Source organism: Gigantopelta aegis, chromosome 5 (assembly GCF_016097555.1).
Source record: "Gigantopelta aegis isolate Gae_Host chromosome 5, Gae_host_genome, whole genome shotgun sequence".
Taxonomy (NCBI): Eukaryota; Metazoa; Mollusca; class Gastropoda; order Neomphalida; family Peltospiridae; genus Gigantopelta; species Gigantopelta aegis.
In genome coordinates this window covers 23,440,208-23,457,795 of record NC_054703.1, presented here as the reverse complement: position 1 = coordinate 23,457,795, position 17,588 = coordinate 23,440,208, and the positions used below count along the sequence as shown (strand labels likewise).

Genomic DNA, 17,588 nt, shown 5'->3' with positions numbered 1-17,588 from the left:
AGGTGTAAACCACTTGCACCCACCAGTGATCCATAACTGGTTCAACAAAGGCCATGGTTTGTGCTATCCTGCCTGTGGGAAACGCAAATAAAAGATCCCTTGCTGCCAATCGGAAGAGTAGCCCATATAGTGGCGACAGCGGGTTTCCTCTCAAAATCTGTGTGGTCCTTAACCATATGTCTGACGCCATATAACCGCAAATAAAATGTGTTGAGTGCGTCGTTAAATAAAACATTCCTTTCTTTCTTTCTTTCTTTCTTTCCAATAGCCGATCATTAATTAACCAATGTGTTCGAGTGGTGTCGTTAAAGGGACATTCCTGAGTTTGTTGCCATTTTAAAGATGTTATCATCGACTAACAGAGACTTTTTAACGATTGTAATTACATATCAAATATATTTTCCTGCATAACATATTAGTGGCTGTATATTAAACGTGTTTCTGATCGTTATAATATTTGTACTAGCGTAAATGTTTTTTTGTTTTTTTTTAATTTCGTACGTACAAAATTATTTGAAGAAAAAATCCAGTTTGAGCTTCTTACAAATATTAAGACTAGCAAAAACACATTGAATATACAGACACTGATATTCTAAACAAGAAAATATATTTATCATGTAAGTTTGGTCTTATTTTATTTGAAGAAAAAATCCAGTTTGAGCTTCTTACAAATATTAAGACTAGCAAAAACACATTGAATATACAGACACTGATATTCTAAACAAGAAAATATATTTATCATGTAAGTTTAATATTTTATTAGTCGGAAACTTCTTACAATGCAGCAAACTCAGGAATGTCCCTTTAAGAGAAACATCTTACAATGCAACAAACTCAGGAATGTCCCTTTAAACAATACAAACGGCTAGTAACACCCACACCCAAACTAGAATCTTATACTGTGTTTTTGCTTACAGCAATAACAAAAGACAGATACCGTACGTTTTCTACTTGCCGGGAGGAGATTATATTACGTCACGTTACGTCATTTAACTTCGATTACGCGTATCGGCATCGAAGAACCGGTGTAGCTTACGTCACGTACTAGATACGCGTATAACGATTGAAAGAGATACGGGATTTCACCAACACTAACAGGATAGTTAAAGTTTGTTTTGTTTAACGACACCGCTAGATACGCAACTACACTCATAGTTCTTTTTTCTTCTTTTTTTGAAGGGCGTCGTGCCGCGCGGCCGCCCGCCTTTAATTTTCACCCAGCGAAAACACTGTTGGGCCTTTGCTTTAAAGGGACATTCCCGAGTTTGCTGCGATTTTTAAGATGTTATCAACTAACAGATACTTTTTAACGATTGTAATTACATATCAAATATATTTTTCTACATAAAATGTTAGTGGCTGTATATTAAACGTGTTTCTGATCGTTCTTATATATGTACTAAGTTAAATTTCATTTTATTTCCTAAAATATTAGTTTTTCGTACGTACGAAATTATTGAAAACAAAATCCAGTTTGGGCTCATAACAAATATTAAGACGACCAGAAACACATTGAATATACAGACACTGATATTCTAAACAAGAAAATATATTTAATATGTAAGTTTAATCGTAGAAGTATTTTATTAGTCGGAAACATCTTACAATGCAGCAAACTCAGGCATATCCCTTTAAATGTTTTGCCTGTTGGTCAATCAAAAACCGCCGTGAACGAGTATTTTGACAGTAATAAATATTGTTTAAATCAAACTTGAGCTAGCATTGCGCCTTTACATTTCGTTTAGTTTTCGGGTTCGTTTTTTTTATATAACACGTTTGAGGATTACCAAAAACACACACAGGGTAGCCTAAGCACCTTGCGTAAGCTTACGGTAGTTTGTAAACAACAAACGTGAAAATTATTGACTTCAGTAACGGTACTTCAGTTTTTGTTTTAAGGTTTTTTTTATTGGGGTAAGGTATGGAGGATTCGCAAAAATTTGCTCCCGCGAAAATAAAGTATTTTACAGTATATCCTAACTGGACGTGAACGATTATTAAAAAAAAAATCATTGATTTCAATGTCCGCATCCTTACAGATTTATATGTCACGCCGTACGCGTGGTTTAGGTTACGGCGATTGAAATCAATCGAATGATTTTAAAAATATCCGCTCGCGTCGTCGCGTCTATTGGAAATTAGCGAGGAAAAAAAATGCAGTTATTCTCCGTAGACTCCGTAGGTTTTTACAGGTAGAACCAAGGAATCGAACTTCAGCCAATTACAGCATGGCCCTTACTTGGTGACTACTAGTCGGTCCGCGCAGTCGCTGGGCCGTTACTAAATGGCTTTATTCCAAATTCCGTCCACTTCAAACTTACCCCCCCCCCCCCCCCCCCTTGTCCTGGACTTAGTCACTGGCGAAGTCAGAGATTAAGCCCATGACAGGCGTGCGTGAAGCTTTCGTGGCATATATGCCGTTAAACTTTTACCCTGACCCCTGACCCCTGAGAAAAAAAAATAGGCAGAGTTATATCCCTTAAGCGCTCTCCAGTTCCGGCGCGTTCCGCTAACAGCAAGAATGGCCGATGACCACAGTTCTTTGTCTCGACGAGTACTCGAGTACTCAGTCACGGGTCGAGTCTAACTAGACGCGAGTCCGCTTACAGGACTCCAGTACCCGTGCAAGGAAGAACACTCATTTAATTATTTTCGTTTATGTCATTTTTGCCAATTGCTTGCCGCCGGTTGTATTATTTATAGATCTATGAGACATTGAGGCAGCGGCATAGGAAATGGGAGTGCCAAAAAAAAAAAGGGGGGGGGGGGGGGGCACACTTTTATATTTACACACTTTTACATAATAGTATAAAGAAAATATAAAGCAAAATATCTGAAGTGTGTGTGTGTTGGGGTGGGGGGCACATGTCCTCCTTGCCCCCACCCGCTTCCTACGCCAGTGGGAGGGAAAACAAAAGTAGAATGTGTAGAATCCAATACAATGGCATGATTTGGCTTCCATGTTCAGCGCTGGTATTAAGACGCATAATGCTATTTTACTTTATCCCTTAATCCATGGGCGGATCCAGGAAATATTTTTAGGGGGGGGGGGACCAAAAAAGAAGGGCACATTGACTCGTCAAAAGGGCACCTTACTACAAGTTTTGATATTTACACTTAATATGAATTCCTACAGTTCTACGTCATAATATACTAGCAATAATGAAGTAAATTGGCGTCACTCGCGTTAGAACCTCAATGGGGCCCCATTGAGACTCAATAACACAGACACATATCTGCAAGCTTGCGCATGTACACGAAAATCTTGATTTCATTTATCTACAATATAATTATTGTTTACTTAAAAAAAAAAAAATTCTACAAACAAAAAGGGCACTTGGACATTTTGAGGGCACTTGAACAATTTTTTTGGGGGGGACGCGTCCCCCCCCCCCCCCCCCCCCCCCCCGGATCCGCCCATGTAATCTCATTATCGTCTAGTGTAAGTATCGGGTACTCGAGTCCGGGTCGAGTTTGACCCTCGAACTGTCGAGCCCTACCACTTGAGCACTTTGATTTATTAATCAACGGCTATTGGATGTCGAACTATTTGGTAATGTTGACATATAATATAGTCTTAGAGAGGACATCCGCTAATGTTTTTTGTTGGTAGCAAACGATTATTTATATGCACCATCCCAAAGACAGGATAACATATACCCCGGCATTTAATATACAAGTTGTGCTGCACGGGCTGGAAGGAGAAATAGCCCAGTGATCCCATCGGCGGGGATCGATCCCAGACTGACCGCACATCAGACGAGCGTTTTACCACTGGGCTACGTCCGGCCCCAGGGCAGAGTGAGTTCGTCCACAATACTCGCCCATCGTGTGAAAAAGGTAACCATGTTACTGACGTTCAGTCTCACATTACTGACGTTCAATCTCACATTACTGACGTCCAGTCACACATTACTGACGTTCAATCTCACATTACTGACGTTCAATCTCTCATTACTGACGTTCAGTCACACATTACTGACATTCAGTCTCACATTACTGACATTCAGTCTAACTTTACTGACATTCAGTCTCACATTATTGACGTTCAATCTCACATTACTGATGTTCAGTCACACATTACTGACATTCAGTCTCACATTGCTGACGTTCAGTATCACTTTACTGTCATTCAATCTCACATTACTGACGTTCAGTCTCATATTACTGACATTCAGTCTCACATTACCGACGTTCAGTCCCACATTACTGACGTTCAGTCTCACATTACCGACGTTCAGTCTCACATTACCGACTTTCAATATCACATTACTGACATTCAATCTCACATTCAGGCATTCAATATATTCATACTTATTTTCGTGCTTATATCCAATTAAGGTTCAAGCACGCTATCCTCGGCACACACATCAGCAATCTGGGCTGTCTGTCCAGGATAGTGGGGTTAGTTGTTAATTGTTAGTTGTTAGTGAGAGAGAAGTCGGTGTAATAGTCTTACACCTACCCATTCAGTCGTTAAAACTCGTGGGAGCTGATACCGGGCTGCGAACCCTGTACCTACAAGCCTTAGGTCCGATGGCTTAACCACGACACCACCGAGGCCGAGAAGCCGGTATGGCTGTCGCGAACTGGCCGCATGTCTTTAAATTGTTATCACACGAATATGTGTTATTAGTATGTGTTAACAAAAATAGCTAATGGTGTAAGAAATATTGTTAAAGGGACACTAATTTTTAAACACTAATGCATATATGTTTTTACTATTGTAGCAGTTTTTGATAACTGATATCATACTCATAGTGTTTTTGGTTATCCTGGTGTTTTAATATCACAAAATGCATTTCTCATATTTTTAAAAACGCGCGTGCGTCTGGGAAGTAACAGTTATGGAGTCGAGTGTTAGTCTATTTTTAGAGGGTATTTCACCATTTTAAAGTCACAGACTCATGTTTTACTCAGTTGTAACGTTATCCAAATGTGTTACAGGGTTGTAGATTAATTAACGTATTGTTAATTTTCACAGGTTGAAACTAGGGTCTGTCCCTTTAAATCGAGCTCATCCAGTTACGAATATACGCTGGTCACCGATGGGGAGTTATCGCCACTTATGGGTGAACACGTAACACTCAATCGGATTATAATATAGGACCAATTTGTCGCTCAAGCAACAAATACAGATACTGAATAACAAACAAAACGCATATACTTGTATTTTAATATACAGGTATTTCATTTACCTATTTTTCATGCTTATGTACAATTGATATTCAAACACACTGTCCTGGGCGTTATCTGGGTTGCCTGTCCATGACAGTGGGTTAAAGGGACATTCCTGAGTTTGCTGCAACTTTAAATATGTTATCGACTAACAGAGTTTTTTTTAACGATTGTAATTACATATCAAATATATTTTTCTGCATAACATATTAGTGGCTGTATATTAAACGTGTTTTTGATCGTTCTAATATTTTTACTAGGTTAAATTTCATTTTATTTCCTAAAATATTTTTTTTTTGTACGTACGAAATTATTTGAAGACAAAATCCAGTTTGGGCTTCTTACAAATATTAAGACGACCAGAAACACATTGAATATACAGACACTGATATTGTCAACAAGGAAATATATTTAATATGTAAGTTTAATCTTAGAACTATTTTATTATTCGGAAACATGTTACAATGCAACAAACTCAGGAATGTCCCTTTAATGGTTAGTGGTTAGTGGTTAGTGAGAGAGAGGTCAGTGTAGTGGTCCTACGGCTACTCATTGAGTGGTTAAAACTCTTTCTGGTTGGGAGCTGGTATCGGGAGACGAACCCAGTACCTACCAGCCTTATGTCCGATGGCTTAACCACTACACCATCTAGACAGGTACTTATTTTATTTTATTTCATTTATAAGTATTTTTCTGTTTATATCCAATTAAGGTTCAAGCATGATATCCTGGGTACACATCTCGGGTATATGAGCTGTCTGTCCAGTGTATTACTAGATTTTGTTATTGGTTGGAGAGAGAGAGAGAGAGAGAGAGAGAGAGAGAGAGAGAGAGAGAGAGAGAGAGAGAGAGAGAGACAGACAGACAGACAGACTGAGCAGAGAAATAGGTCGGTGCAGTCGACTCACACCTACCCTTTGAGTCGTTAAAACGCGCTCTGGGTGGGAACCGATACCGGGCTGCGAACCCTGTACCTACCAGCCTTGTGTCCGAGGGCTCAACCACTACACCGCCGAATAAAGCGAATGTGCGTATCTTGTGTTGCTCAGTATACATGGGACTTCAAGTGTTTGCCAGACGCGGAAGAGTTTTGGCTACACAGTCGTTATCCTAGCGTTCGAGATATGTACTGTTTCTGATTCGCATAAAACACGCATGAAGCGTGTACAAACACGAGATAGCTATAAATACTGGATTTAAAAACAGAGTTTAAGAAAGATACGGTAACGGGCAATTTAAGGTGAGTGATAAAATACACTTGGCGCTTGTATTAAAGGGACAGACCCTAGTTTTAACCCGTAAAAAATAATACTAAGTTTAGTTAATCTACAAACCTGTAACACATTAAATTTTGGATAAAGTTACAATTGAGTGAAACATGAGTCTGTGACTTTGAAATGGTAAAATACCCTCTAGAAATAGACTAAAACTCGACTTCATAACTGTTACTTGTCAGACGCACGTGCGCTTTTAAAAATATGAGAAATGCATTGTGTGATATTAGAAACACCAGGATGACCCAAAACACTGCGAATGTACGGAAATTGATATTAGAAACAATAAAATCTAAGTAAAGTATGATTTCAGTTATAAAAAAACAGCTATAATAGTCAAAAATATGCCTTAGTGTTTAAAAACTAGGGTATGTCCCTTTAATTACCAGAGAAACTATAAATACTGACATAGGTACACGGGCTCCCGTGTTTGTAGGAGGGCAATACACAATTAAGGTTCAAACACGTTATCCTGGGCACTCACCTGAGCTATCTGGGCTGTCTATCCAGGTTGTTAGTTGGTTAGTTGGTTAGTTGGTTAGTGAGAGAGAAGAAGGTTTAGTGGCCTTACACCTACCCATTGAGCTCTTAAGAACTTGCTCTGGGTTGGAGCCGGTACCGGGATGCGAACCCTGTACCTACCAGCCTGTAGTCCGATGGCTTAACCATGACGTCACCGATGCGTCCTGCACTAATATTAGCATTACTACCAAACAGCTATATAGGCTTGCAAACGAATAAGTATTTTTTTTTACATGGTTTACAAGTAATTTTAGATTGTATAATATTAGAAATAAATGGTAAAACGGCCTCAGGTTGTCACACTTTGCCCGAATATCTGCATAATTTTTGCCCAAATGTGAAATTGTGCTCCAGCACTAGAGAGGCAGTTGTCCCCCCCCCCCCCGACTCGTACACTTACTGACAATTTAAATAATATGTTGAAATGTGAAATGTTTCCAAGATATGCACGTTTTTCTGGTTCACATAAAAAAAAAAAAAACATTTGGAGTGTGTACAAATCAGGAAAACATCGATAAATACAGGATTTGCCAAAACTAATAATTTAAGCAAGATGTAATGTTTAAGTTAAAGTTTGTTTTGTTTAACGACACGACTAGAGCACATTGATTTATTAACCATCGGGCATTGGATATCAAACATTTGGTAATTTTGACATATAGTCTTAGAGGAAACTCGCTACTTTTTTTTTCCGTGAGCAGCAAGAGATCTTTTATATGCACCATCCCACAGACAGTATAGCACATACCACGGCCTTTTGATATAGCAGCCATGGTGCACTGGCTAGAACGAGAAATAGCCCAATGGGACCACCGACGGGAATCGATCCCAGACCGACGGCGCATAAGGCGAGCCCTCTACCACTGGGCTACGTCCCGCCCTTCCAAACACGGATGTTGTAATGTGCAATTTAGTGACTGACTGACCCTCATTGCCAATGTATTTTTTACACAGGTCACCAATGCCATACATCCAATGAAAACCTACACGATGTAAATCGATTAGACTATGACGTATAGTTAACCTGACATTCATGCATAAGTCAGCTACAAGTGCAACGGCTGTAAATAACTTTTAGTCGAAAAAGATGTAAACATTTGCTTAAAACCTGGTTTTTGAGGATATGTAAGAAATAGAATAATACATTCGTGTCCGTTAGATACCATTTACCTCACAACTCGTTGTTTAAAAACGTATGAAACTCGCTTTCGCTCGTTAGATCCATTTTAAAACAACTCGTTGTGAGATAAATGGTATCTAACGGTCACTCGTGTATTATTGTCTATGTACAAACAGTATGAGGTTTACTAAACAAAGTATAAGATGCAGAATAACAGTCCAGTGCAACAAACATCAGTCATAAAAACCAGTGACGTACCAAAGGGATTTAGATATACACGTATCTTCAAAGGCAGCACTAAACCAAATAACACTCGGCTGGGTCAAAGTTCGAGGTGAACAGAACTTTTGACAGAGCAGTTAATACCACAAGTCCTGCTATTGGTGATAAATGTGACAGTGTTTGTTGTGAAAAAATGTTGGTTCATCTGGCCAGTACATTTTCTCTGCTCAGTCTGTCTGTCTGTCTCTCTCTCTCTGTCGTCTGTGGAATTTAATCTGGTTAGTGCTCAACTTGTGCACACACTAAAGCAGTGTGCATATGTTAATTATTTACATTGAATACCGTCGCACATCGAAGCGTAACAATATTAGGCTACTGTTTTGTTTCGGTAAAAAGAAAAAGAAAAAGAAAGAAAGAAAGAAATGTTTTATTTAACGACGCACTCAACACATTTTATTTACGGTTATATGGCGTCAGACATATGGTTAAGGACTACACAGATTTTGAGAGGAAACCCTAACTCACTCAGGGTTTGGAGTCGGTATCAGGATTAAAAATACCATGCCTCGACTGGGATCCGATCCCAGTACCTGCCAGCCTGTAGACCGATGGCCTAACCACGACGCCACCGAGGCCGGTTGTTTCGGTAAAAAAATGCACGCCCGACGTGTTATTTTGTGCGACAGCTTGTTAATAAGCTTTTTTTTCTTTTTCATTATTAAAAAAAAAGAAAAAAGTACTGAATGGCTTTCAGTTCTATCTGTCGCCTGAATGATGATAAATGCCATGGTGAGTTTTCATTCATTATGTAGATCAGTACGTTAAAAACAAATGTAATCGCACTGCATATACTATGAAAACAAATGAGATGCAGCATATTTTCATTATCGCAGTTGGCATCGAAGATGGTGTATGTTGTACCTAGCATATATTACCATATATATGTATGTGTGGGTGTGGAGAGAGAGAGAGAGAGAGAGAGAGAGAGAGAGAGAGAGAGAGAGAGAGAGAGAGAGAGAGAGAGAGAGAGAGAGAGAGAGAGAGAGAGAGAGAGAGAGAGAGAGAGACTTCGTCACGAGTATTTTTTAATATGGAAAATATCAACCGAGTCTACGTTAATCAGTATTTGTCGAGGCTCTATTTATCCTATAACACTTCTAAAATAACCTTTTAATTAATTTTGCCATCGATAATATGACGTAATCACGATTAGCACAGATCAGTTTGACGTCTCGCATTTTAAACAAATCTTTGAAAACGTTACGCTCAAGTACACGGGTCTTGTTGGCTTGTAAGCAAATGACCCATCCGCAGCAACACATTACCTAGAAACCTTGCAAATTTGCATACCATTATTAACCGGGTTAATAAAGTAAATTATCACATGGGTTTATGATATGGATATATCATGGGTAAGTTATAGGATAAATATATATATATATATATATATATATATATATATATATATATATATATATATATATATATATATATAAACCCATTAGCTATTCGTCTGAGTGCACACGTCGCTAGTCGAGAGTTGAGGAAATTACACCGCAGCCGTTGAGTTGGCCAACTTTGTGCTGGCAGTTGACAGGTTGAACCTAGCATTAACTTTCCCTAAATTTCTGTGCGTAGTATAAAACATGTCTTAACATTTAGGCAATTTGTTCTGAAATGTACAGTAAAATAAATTAAAGTAAATTTTGTTTTGTTTAAAGAAAGAAAGAAATGTTTTATTTAACGACGCACTCAACACATTTTATTTACGGTTATATGGCGTCAGACATATGGTTAAGGACCACACATATCTTGAGAGGAAACCCGCTGTCGCCACTTCATGGGCTACTCTTTCCGATTAGCAGCAAGGGATCTTTTATTTGCGCTTGCCACAGACAGGATAGCACAAACCATGGCCTTTGTTGAACCAGTTATGAATCACTGGTCGGTGCAAGTGGTTTACACCTACCCATTGAGCCTTGCGGAACACTCACTCAAGGTTTGGAGTTGGTATCTGGATTAAAAATCCCATGCCTCGACTGGGATCCGAACCCAGTACCTACCAGCCTGTTGACCGATGGACTAACCACGACGCCACCGAGGCCGGTGTGTTTTGTTTAACTGCACCACTAGAGCACATTAATTTATTAATCATCGGCTATCGGATATCATATATTTGGTAGTTTTTAACAGTCATAGACATAAAATCTGCTATATTTTTTCCCCCATTAATGTCTGTGAAATGGTGGATATAAAAGCTCCCTTGCTACTAATAGAAAAATGCAGCGGGTTTCCTGTCTAAGACTATATGTCAAAATTACCAAATATTTGACATCCAATAGCCGATGGTTAATAAACCAATGTGAACTAGTGTTGTCGTTAAACGAAACAAACTTTCACTATATTTCCTAGTGTAGTGGGACGGGTAACATTAGAACTTCCCTTTCAACCCCTTACAATATATAATCAGGGCCGAAGCTAGGATTTTTTGTTTGGGGGAGGGGGGGGGGGGGGGGCAACTGAGTATTTAATAGTCTAAAATTCTTCATTCTTCAAACAGTTAAGAAGGGAATTTTCTTTAAATTTCTAGTGCTTTTCGGATTATTTTTTTAGGGGGGGGGGGGGGGGGGGGGGCTACGGCCCTGATAATATTATGTCTGGATTACAATATAGCGATTCGTTTAATTTTACCACTAAACCCTACCTCCACCAGAGTGATTTTTTTACGACCCTGATATCGGAATGGACACACTAAAACGTCATAGTTATGATTCAGAACATTGTGTGTTTAACAGGAAGTAAGTCTGAATTAGGACACACCATCATTTTCCGGTTTTTCTTTGATTGTTTTTTTTTTTTAAATTTGTATTTATTATTATTATTTTAAAGGGATATTCTGTTTGCTTTCGTTTCAGGAATAAAATTTCCGATTAACAGTACAGCTAACGTTTTGGGACTAATTACATGAATTGTTCATTCATTCCTTCCTTCCATTCCTTCCTTCCTTCCTTCCTTCCTTCCTTCCTTCATTCATTCTCTCTCTCACATTGCATCCTTGCTCTTTGTTATTTGAAGGGGCGGGACGTAGCCCAATGGTAAAGCGCTCGCTTGATGCTTGATGCGCGGTCGGTTTAGGATCGATCCCCCTCGGTGGCCCCATTGGGCAATTTTCTCGTTCTAGCCAGTGCTCCGCAACTGGTGTAACAAAGGCCCTGGTATGTACTGTCCTGTCTGTGGGATGGTGCATATAAACGATTCCTTGCTACTAATGGAAAAATGTAGCGGGTTTCCTCTCTAAGACTATATGTCAAAATTACCATATGCTTGACATCCATTAGCCGATGATTAATAATCAATGTGCTCTAGTGGTTTCGTTAAACAATGCCCGTGGTATGTACTGTCATGTCTGGGATGGTGCATATAAACGATTCCTTGCTACTAATGGAAAAATGTAGCGGGTTTCCTCTCTAAGACTATATGTCAAAATTACCATATGCTTGACATCCAATAGCCGATGATTAATAATCAATGTGCTCCAGTGGTGTCGTTAAACAAAACAAACTTTTTTCCTTACCCTTTGTTACTTGAAGCTAACTAGCAGAGGCGGATCGGGGGGGGGGGGGGGAGGGTACAGGGGCCCGGCCCCCTTAAATTTTGCGATAGTTATAATTTTATTATTATATTAATTTTCATTTTTTTACGATCCCCATCCAAACCTCCCCCAAAGTTCCCTTGGCATTCCACCTCATGTCACTGGCCCACCCCCCTAAATTGATTTTCTGGAGCCGCCACTGAATAGGACCTTGGTGTCGACACCCAGTACACTGTAGAGCCAAGCAAACATCGCTATCTTTGTTCAAGTAGCCTTGACTCCATTTATTAATAACTTTACATGCCTTAAAATTGTCAGCACTGACACAAACAGGTCAATTGAAGTGGGTGGGGCGGGACGTATCCCAGTGGTAAAGCGTTCGCTTGATGCGCGGTCGGTCTAGGGTCGATCCCCTTCGGTGGACCCATTGGGTTATTTCTCGTTCCAGCCAGTTCTCCACAACTGGTGTAGCAATGGCCGTGGTATGTATTATCCTGTCTGTGGGATGGTGCATATAAAAGATCCCTTGCTGCTAATCGAAAAGAGTAGCCCACTGAGTGGCGACAGCGGGTTTCCTCTCTCAATATCTGTGTGGAGTGACCCTTTAAAGGAAGGAAGGAAGGAAGCAAATATTATATTTAACGACGCACTCAACACATTTATTTTCGGTTATATGGTGTCAGACATGTGGTTAAGGACCGCACAGATATTGAGAGAGGAAAGCCACTGTCGCCACTTCATATGCTACTCTTTTTGATCAGCAGCATGGGACCTTTTGTATGCACCATCCCACAGACAGGATAGTACATACCACGGCCTTTGTTACACCAGCCGTAGTGAACTGGCTGGAACGTAAAATAGCCCAATGGGCCCGCCGACGGGGATCGACGTTAATCCGACCGCGCATCGGGCGAACGCTTTGCCACTGGGCTACGTTCCGACGCTGTGAGGTGGGGGGTTAAAGGTACATTCCTGAGTTTGCTGCAATTTTTAAGATGTTGTCGACTAACAGAGACTTTTTGACGACTGTAATTACATATCAAATATATTTTTCTGCATGAAATATTAGTGGCTGTATATTAAACATGTTTTGGATCATTCTACTATTTGTACAAGGTTAAATGTCATTTTATTTCCTAACAAAGATTTTTTCGTACGTCCGAAATTATTTGAAGACAAAATCCAGTTTGAGCTTCTTACAAATATTAAGACGACCAGAAACACATTCAATATCCAGACACTGATATTCTAAACAAGAAAATATATTTAATATGTAAGTTTAATCGTAGAAATATTGTATTTGTCGGAAACATCTTACAATGCAGCAAACTCAGGAATGTCCCTTTAAGATACACAGTAAGACAGATTGTCCTATTTAATTTAAAGGAGTCCTTTTCGTCCTGCTGGGGAAACCCTATATTATTGTTACTGGTTGTTTTATTAGTCCTGATTTATTTATTAGTCCTCCAATCGTCAAAATATGCGAAGGAAATTAATTCATTAGAGGCGAAATGAGAAGAAGAAAAAAATCAATAGTCTTTTTTTAACACAACAACAGCTTTCTTAAGCAATACTAATTAATTATTTAACACATAGCAATTGTGTCAGTAGTGTGGTGATAAATATTCAATTATGCATGATTTATTGAATTGCGCTTTCAAAGAATTACTCCTGGGATTTCTGATATTGTTATGTTATCGACTAATACTTGACATATACTCAACACCAAAGAAGCGCGAATATAATGGGGTTTTTTTTTTTTAAAGTCGCAGACCCTTGTTTTAAAGGGACATTCCTGAGTTTTCTGCAGATTTTAAGATGTTATCGACTAACAGAGCCTTTTTAACGATTGTAATTACATATCAAATATAATTTGCTGCATAAAATATTACTGGTTGTATATTAAACGTGTTTCCGATCGTTGTAATATTTGTACTAGGTTAAATTCCATTTTATTTCCTAATTATTTGGTTTTTCATACGTACGAAATTATTTGAAGACAAAATCAAGTTTGGGCTCCTTACAAATATTAAGACAACCAGAAACACACTGAATATACAGACACTGATATTCTAAACAAGAAAATATATTTAATATGTAAGTTTAATCGTAGAACTATTTTATTATTCGGAAACATCTTACAATGCAACAAACTCAGGAATGTCCCTTTAATGGTTAGTTGTTAGTGGTTAGTGAGAGAGAGGTCAGTGTAGTGGTCCTACGGCTACTCATTGAGTGGAATCGTAGAAATATTTAATTTTTCGGAAACATCTTACAATGCAGGAAACTCGGGAATGTCCCTTTAAGAGAAACATCTTACAATGCAGCAAACTCGGGAATGTCCCTTTAAGAGAAACACCTTACAATGCAGCAAACTCGGGAATGTCCCTTTAAGAGAAACACCTTACAATGCTGCAAACTCGGGAATGTCCCTTTAAGAGAAACACCTTACAATGCTGCAAACTCGGGAATGTCCCTTTAAGAGAAACACCTTACAATGCTGCAAACTCGGGAATGTCCCTTTAAGAGAAACACCTTACAATGCTGCAAACTCGGGAATGTCCCTTTAAGAGAAACACCTTACAATGCAGCAAACTCGGGAATGTCCCTTTAAGAGAAACACCTTACAATGCAGCAAACTCGGGAATGTCCCTTTAAGAGAAACACCTTACAATGCAGCAAACTCGGGAATGTCCCTTTAAGAGAAACACCTTACAATGCTGCAAACTCGGGAATGTCCCTTTAAGAGAAACACCTTACAATGCAGCAAACTCGGGAATGTCCCTTTAAGAGAAACACCTTACAATGCAGCAAACTCGGGAATGTCCCTTTAAGAGAAACACCTTACAATGCAGCAAACTCGGGAATGACCCTTTAAGAGAAACACCTTACAATGCAGCAAACTCGGGAATGTCCCTTTAAGAGAAACACCTTACAATGCAGCAAACTCGGGAATGTCCCTTTAAGAGAAACACCTTACAATGCTGCAAACTCGGGAATGTCCCTTTAAGAGAAACACCTTACAATGCAGCAAACTCGGGAATGTCCCTTTAAGAGAAACACCTTACAATGCAGCAAACTCGGGAATGTCCCTTTAAGAGAAACACCTTACAATGCAGCAAACTCGGGAATGTCCCTTTAAGAGAAACACCTTACAATGCTGCAAACTCGGGAATGTCCCTTTAAGAGAAACACCTTACAATGCAGCAAACTCGGGAATGTCCCTTTAAGAGAAACACCTTACAATGCAGCAAACTCGGGAATGTCCCTTTAAGAGAAACACCTTACAATGCAGCAAACTCGGGAATGACCCTTTAAGAGAAACACCTTACAATGCAGCAAACTCGGGAATGTCCCTTTAAGAGAAACACCTTACAATGCAGCAAACTCGGGAATGTCCCTTTAAGAGAAACACCTTACAATGCTGCAAACTCGGGAATGTCCCTTTAAGAGAAACACCTTACAATGCAGCAAACTCGGGAATGTCCCTTTAAGAGAAACACCTTACAATGCTGCAAACTCGGGAATGTCCCTTTAAGAGAAACACCTTACAATGCAGCAAACTCGGGAATGACCCTTTAAGAGAAACACCTTACAATGCAGCAAACTCGGGAATGTCCCTTTAAGAGAAACACCTTACAATGCAGCAAACTCGGGAATGTCCCTTTAAGAGAAACACCTTACAATGCAGCAAACTCGGGAATGTCCCTTTAAGAGAAACACCTTACAATGCTGCAAACTCGGGAATGTCCCTTTAAGAGAAACACCTTACAATGCAGCAAACTCGGGAATGTCCCTTTAAGAGAAACACCTTACAATGCAGCAAAGTCGGGAATGTCCCTTTAAGAGAAACACCTTACAATGCTGCAAACTCGGGAATGTCCCTTTAAGAGAAACACCTTACAATGCAGCAAACTCGGGAATGTCCCTTTAAGAGAAACACCTTACAATGCAGCAAACTCGGGAATGTCCCTTTAAGAGAAACACCTTACAATGCTGCAAACTCGGGAATGTCCCTTTAAGAGAAACACCTTACAATGCAGCAAACTCGGGAATGTCCCTTTAACCCGTGAAAAAAGAGCATTAAAGGGACAGTCCCTAGTTTAGTTAATCTACAAACCTGTAACACGTTTGGATAAAGTTACAATAGAGTAAAACATGAGTCTGTGACTTTGAAATTGTGAAATACCCTATAGAGTAAAAAAAACTCGACTCCATAACTGTTACCTCTCAGACGCACGTGCGTTTTAAAATAATATTAGAAATTAATTTTGTGATATTAAAAACACCAGGATGACCAAAACACTTCGAATGTACAGAAATGGATAATTTAAACAATAAAATCTAAGTAAAGTATGATTTCAGTTATCAAAAAAACCGGTGCCTTAGTGCCTTAGTGTTTACAAACTAGGGTCTGCACCTTTAAAGCGCAGACACTAGTTTCAGCCCGTGAAAATGGACACTAAATTTGTTTAATCTATGAACCTGCGACACACATTTGGATAAGGTTATAACAGAAAGAAGCTAAAATCTGTGATGTTTAAACAGGGATATACTGTCTAAAATAACTAGAGCGTTTGTTTTGATAACCATTTATTTCTCAGATGAACGTGCGTTTTTACAATTAAGAAAAATGCATTTTGGGATATTGCGAAAACGCGGATGAGTAGAACAACTTCAGGTGTACAAAAATTAATATTCTAAATAATAAAATGTAAATTCTTATGATATAAATGATCAAAAGCGGCTTTAATAGTGAAAAATACGTCGTAGTGTTTAAAAACTAGTGTCAGTCGCTTTAAGAAGGGATTAACACATATTGATATTATAATTACACACTAACTAAATATCAATAAACCCAATCTGCGTTTTCTTTTTGAGATTCGGGCGAGACGTAGCCCTGTGGTAGAGCGCTTGCTTGATTCGCGGTCAGTTTGGGACAAAAATATCAAAAGCCGTGGTATGTGCTATTTTGTCTGTGAGATGGTGCATATAAAACATCCCTTGCTGCTAATGGAATTTTTTTTTAGCGGGTTTTCTCTCTAAGACTATATATCAAAATTACCAAATGTTTGACAACCAATAGCCGATGATTAATAAATCATTGTGTGCTAGTGGTGTCGTTAAACAAAACCAACTTTTATAACTTATTCTCCTACATAACTGTGGGCGAGAACACCATTCGTTATTCTTGATAACTCATACTAATAACACACATATGTGTGATAACATCGACATACAAATTATTTAAAACTTTAGAACGTGCACTCATGTAGTATTCTCTGTTTAACCAATTACTTATTGGAGGGGGTGGGGGTGGGGGGTGGGGTGTAGCCTAGTAGTAAAGCGCTCGATCGATGCGCGGTAGGTCTAGGTGGGCCCATTGGGCTATTTCTCGTTCCAGCCAGTGCACCACGACTGGTATATCAAAGGCCGTTGTATGTACTACCCTGTCTGTGTGATTGTTCATATAAAATATCCCTTGCTGCTAATGAGAAGTAGTAGCCTATGAAGTGGCGACAGCGGGTTTCATATCTCAATATCTGTGTGGTTCTTCACCATATGTCTGACGGCATATAACCGTAAATAAAATGTGTTGAGTACGTCGTTAAATAAAACATTTCTATCCTTTCTTCCTGTTTAATCATTTATTATCGGCGTGCTCGCAGTTGAACACGTT

At 39.1% G+C, this 17,588-nt stretch overlaps 1 protein-coding gene across 2 annotated transcripts in view; it reads left to right on the top strand.

Annotated features, from left to right (window-relative positions):
- Positions 1-17,588, top strand: part of LOC121373417 (galactoside alpha-(1,2)-fucosyltransferase 2-like) — a 42,480-nt gene that overhangs the window by 16,582 nt on the left and 8,310 nt on the right. Inside the window, exon 1 of one of the 2 annotated variants that reach the window (XM_041500061.1) lies at positions 6,067-6,418. The exons of the other annotated variant lie outside the window; for it this stretch is intronic. The gene's annotated coding sequence lies outside the window, so the exon portion shown is untranslated. Of the gene's footprint in view, positions 1-6,066; positions 6,419-17,588 lie in introns of those variants that run through there. 2 annotated transcript variants of the gene reach the window in all.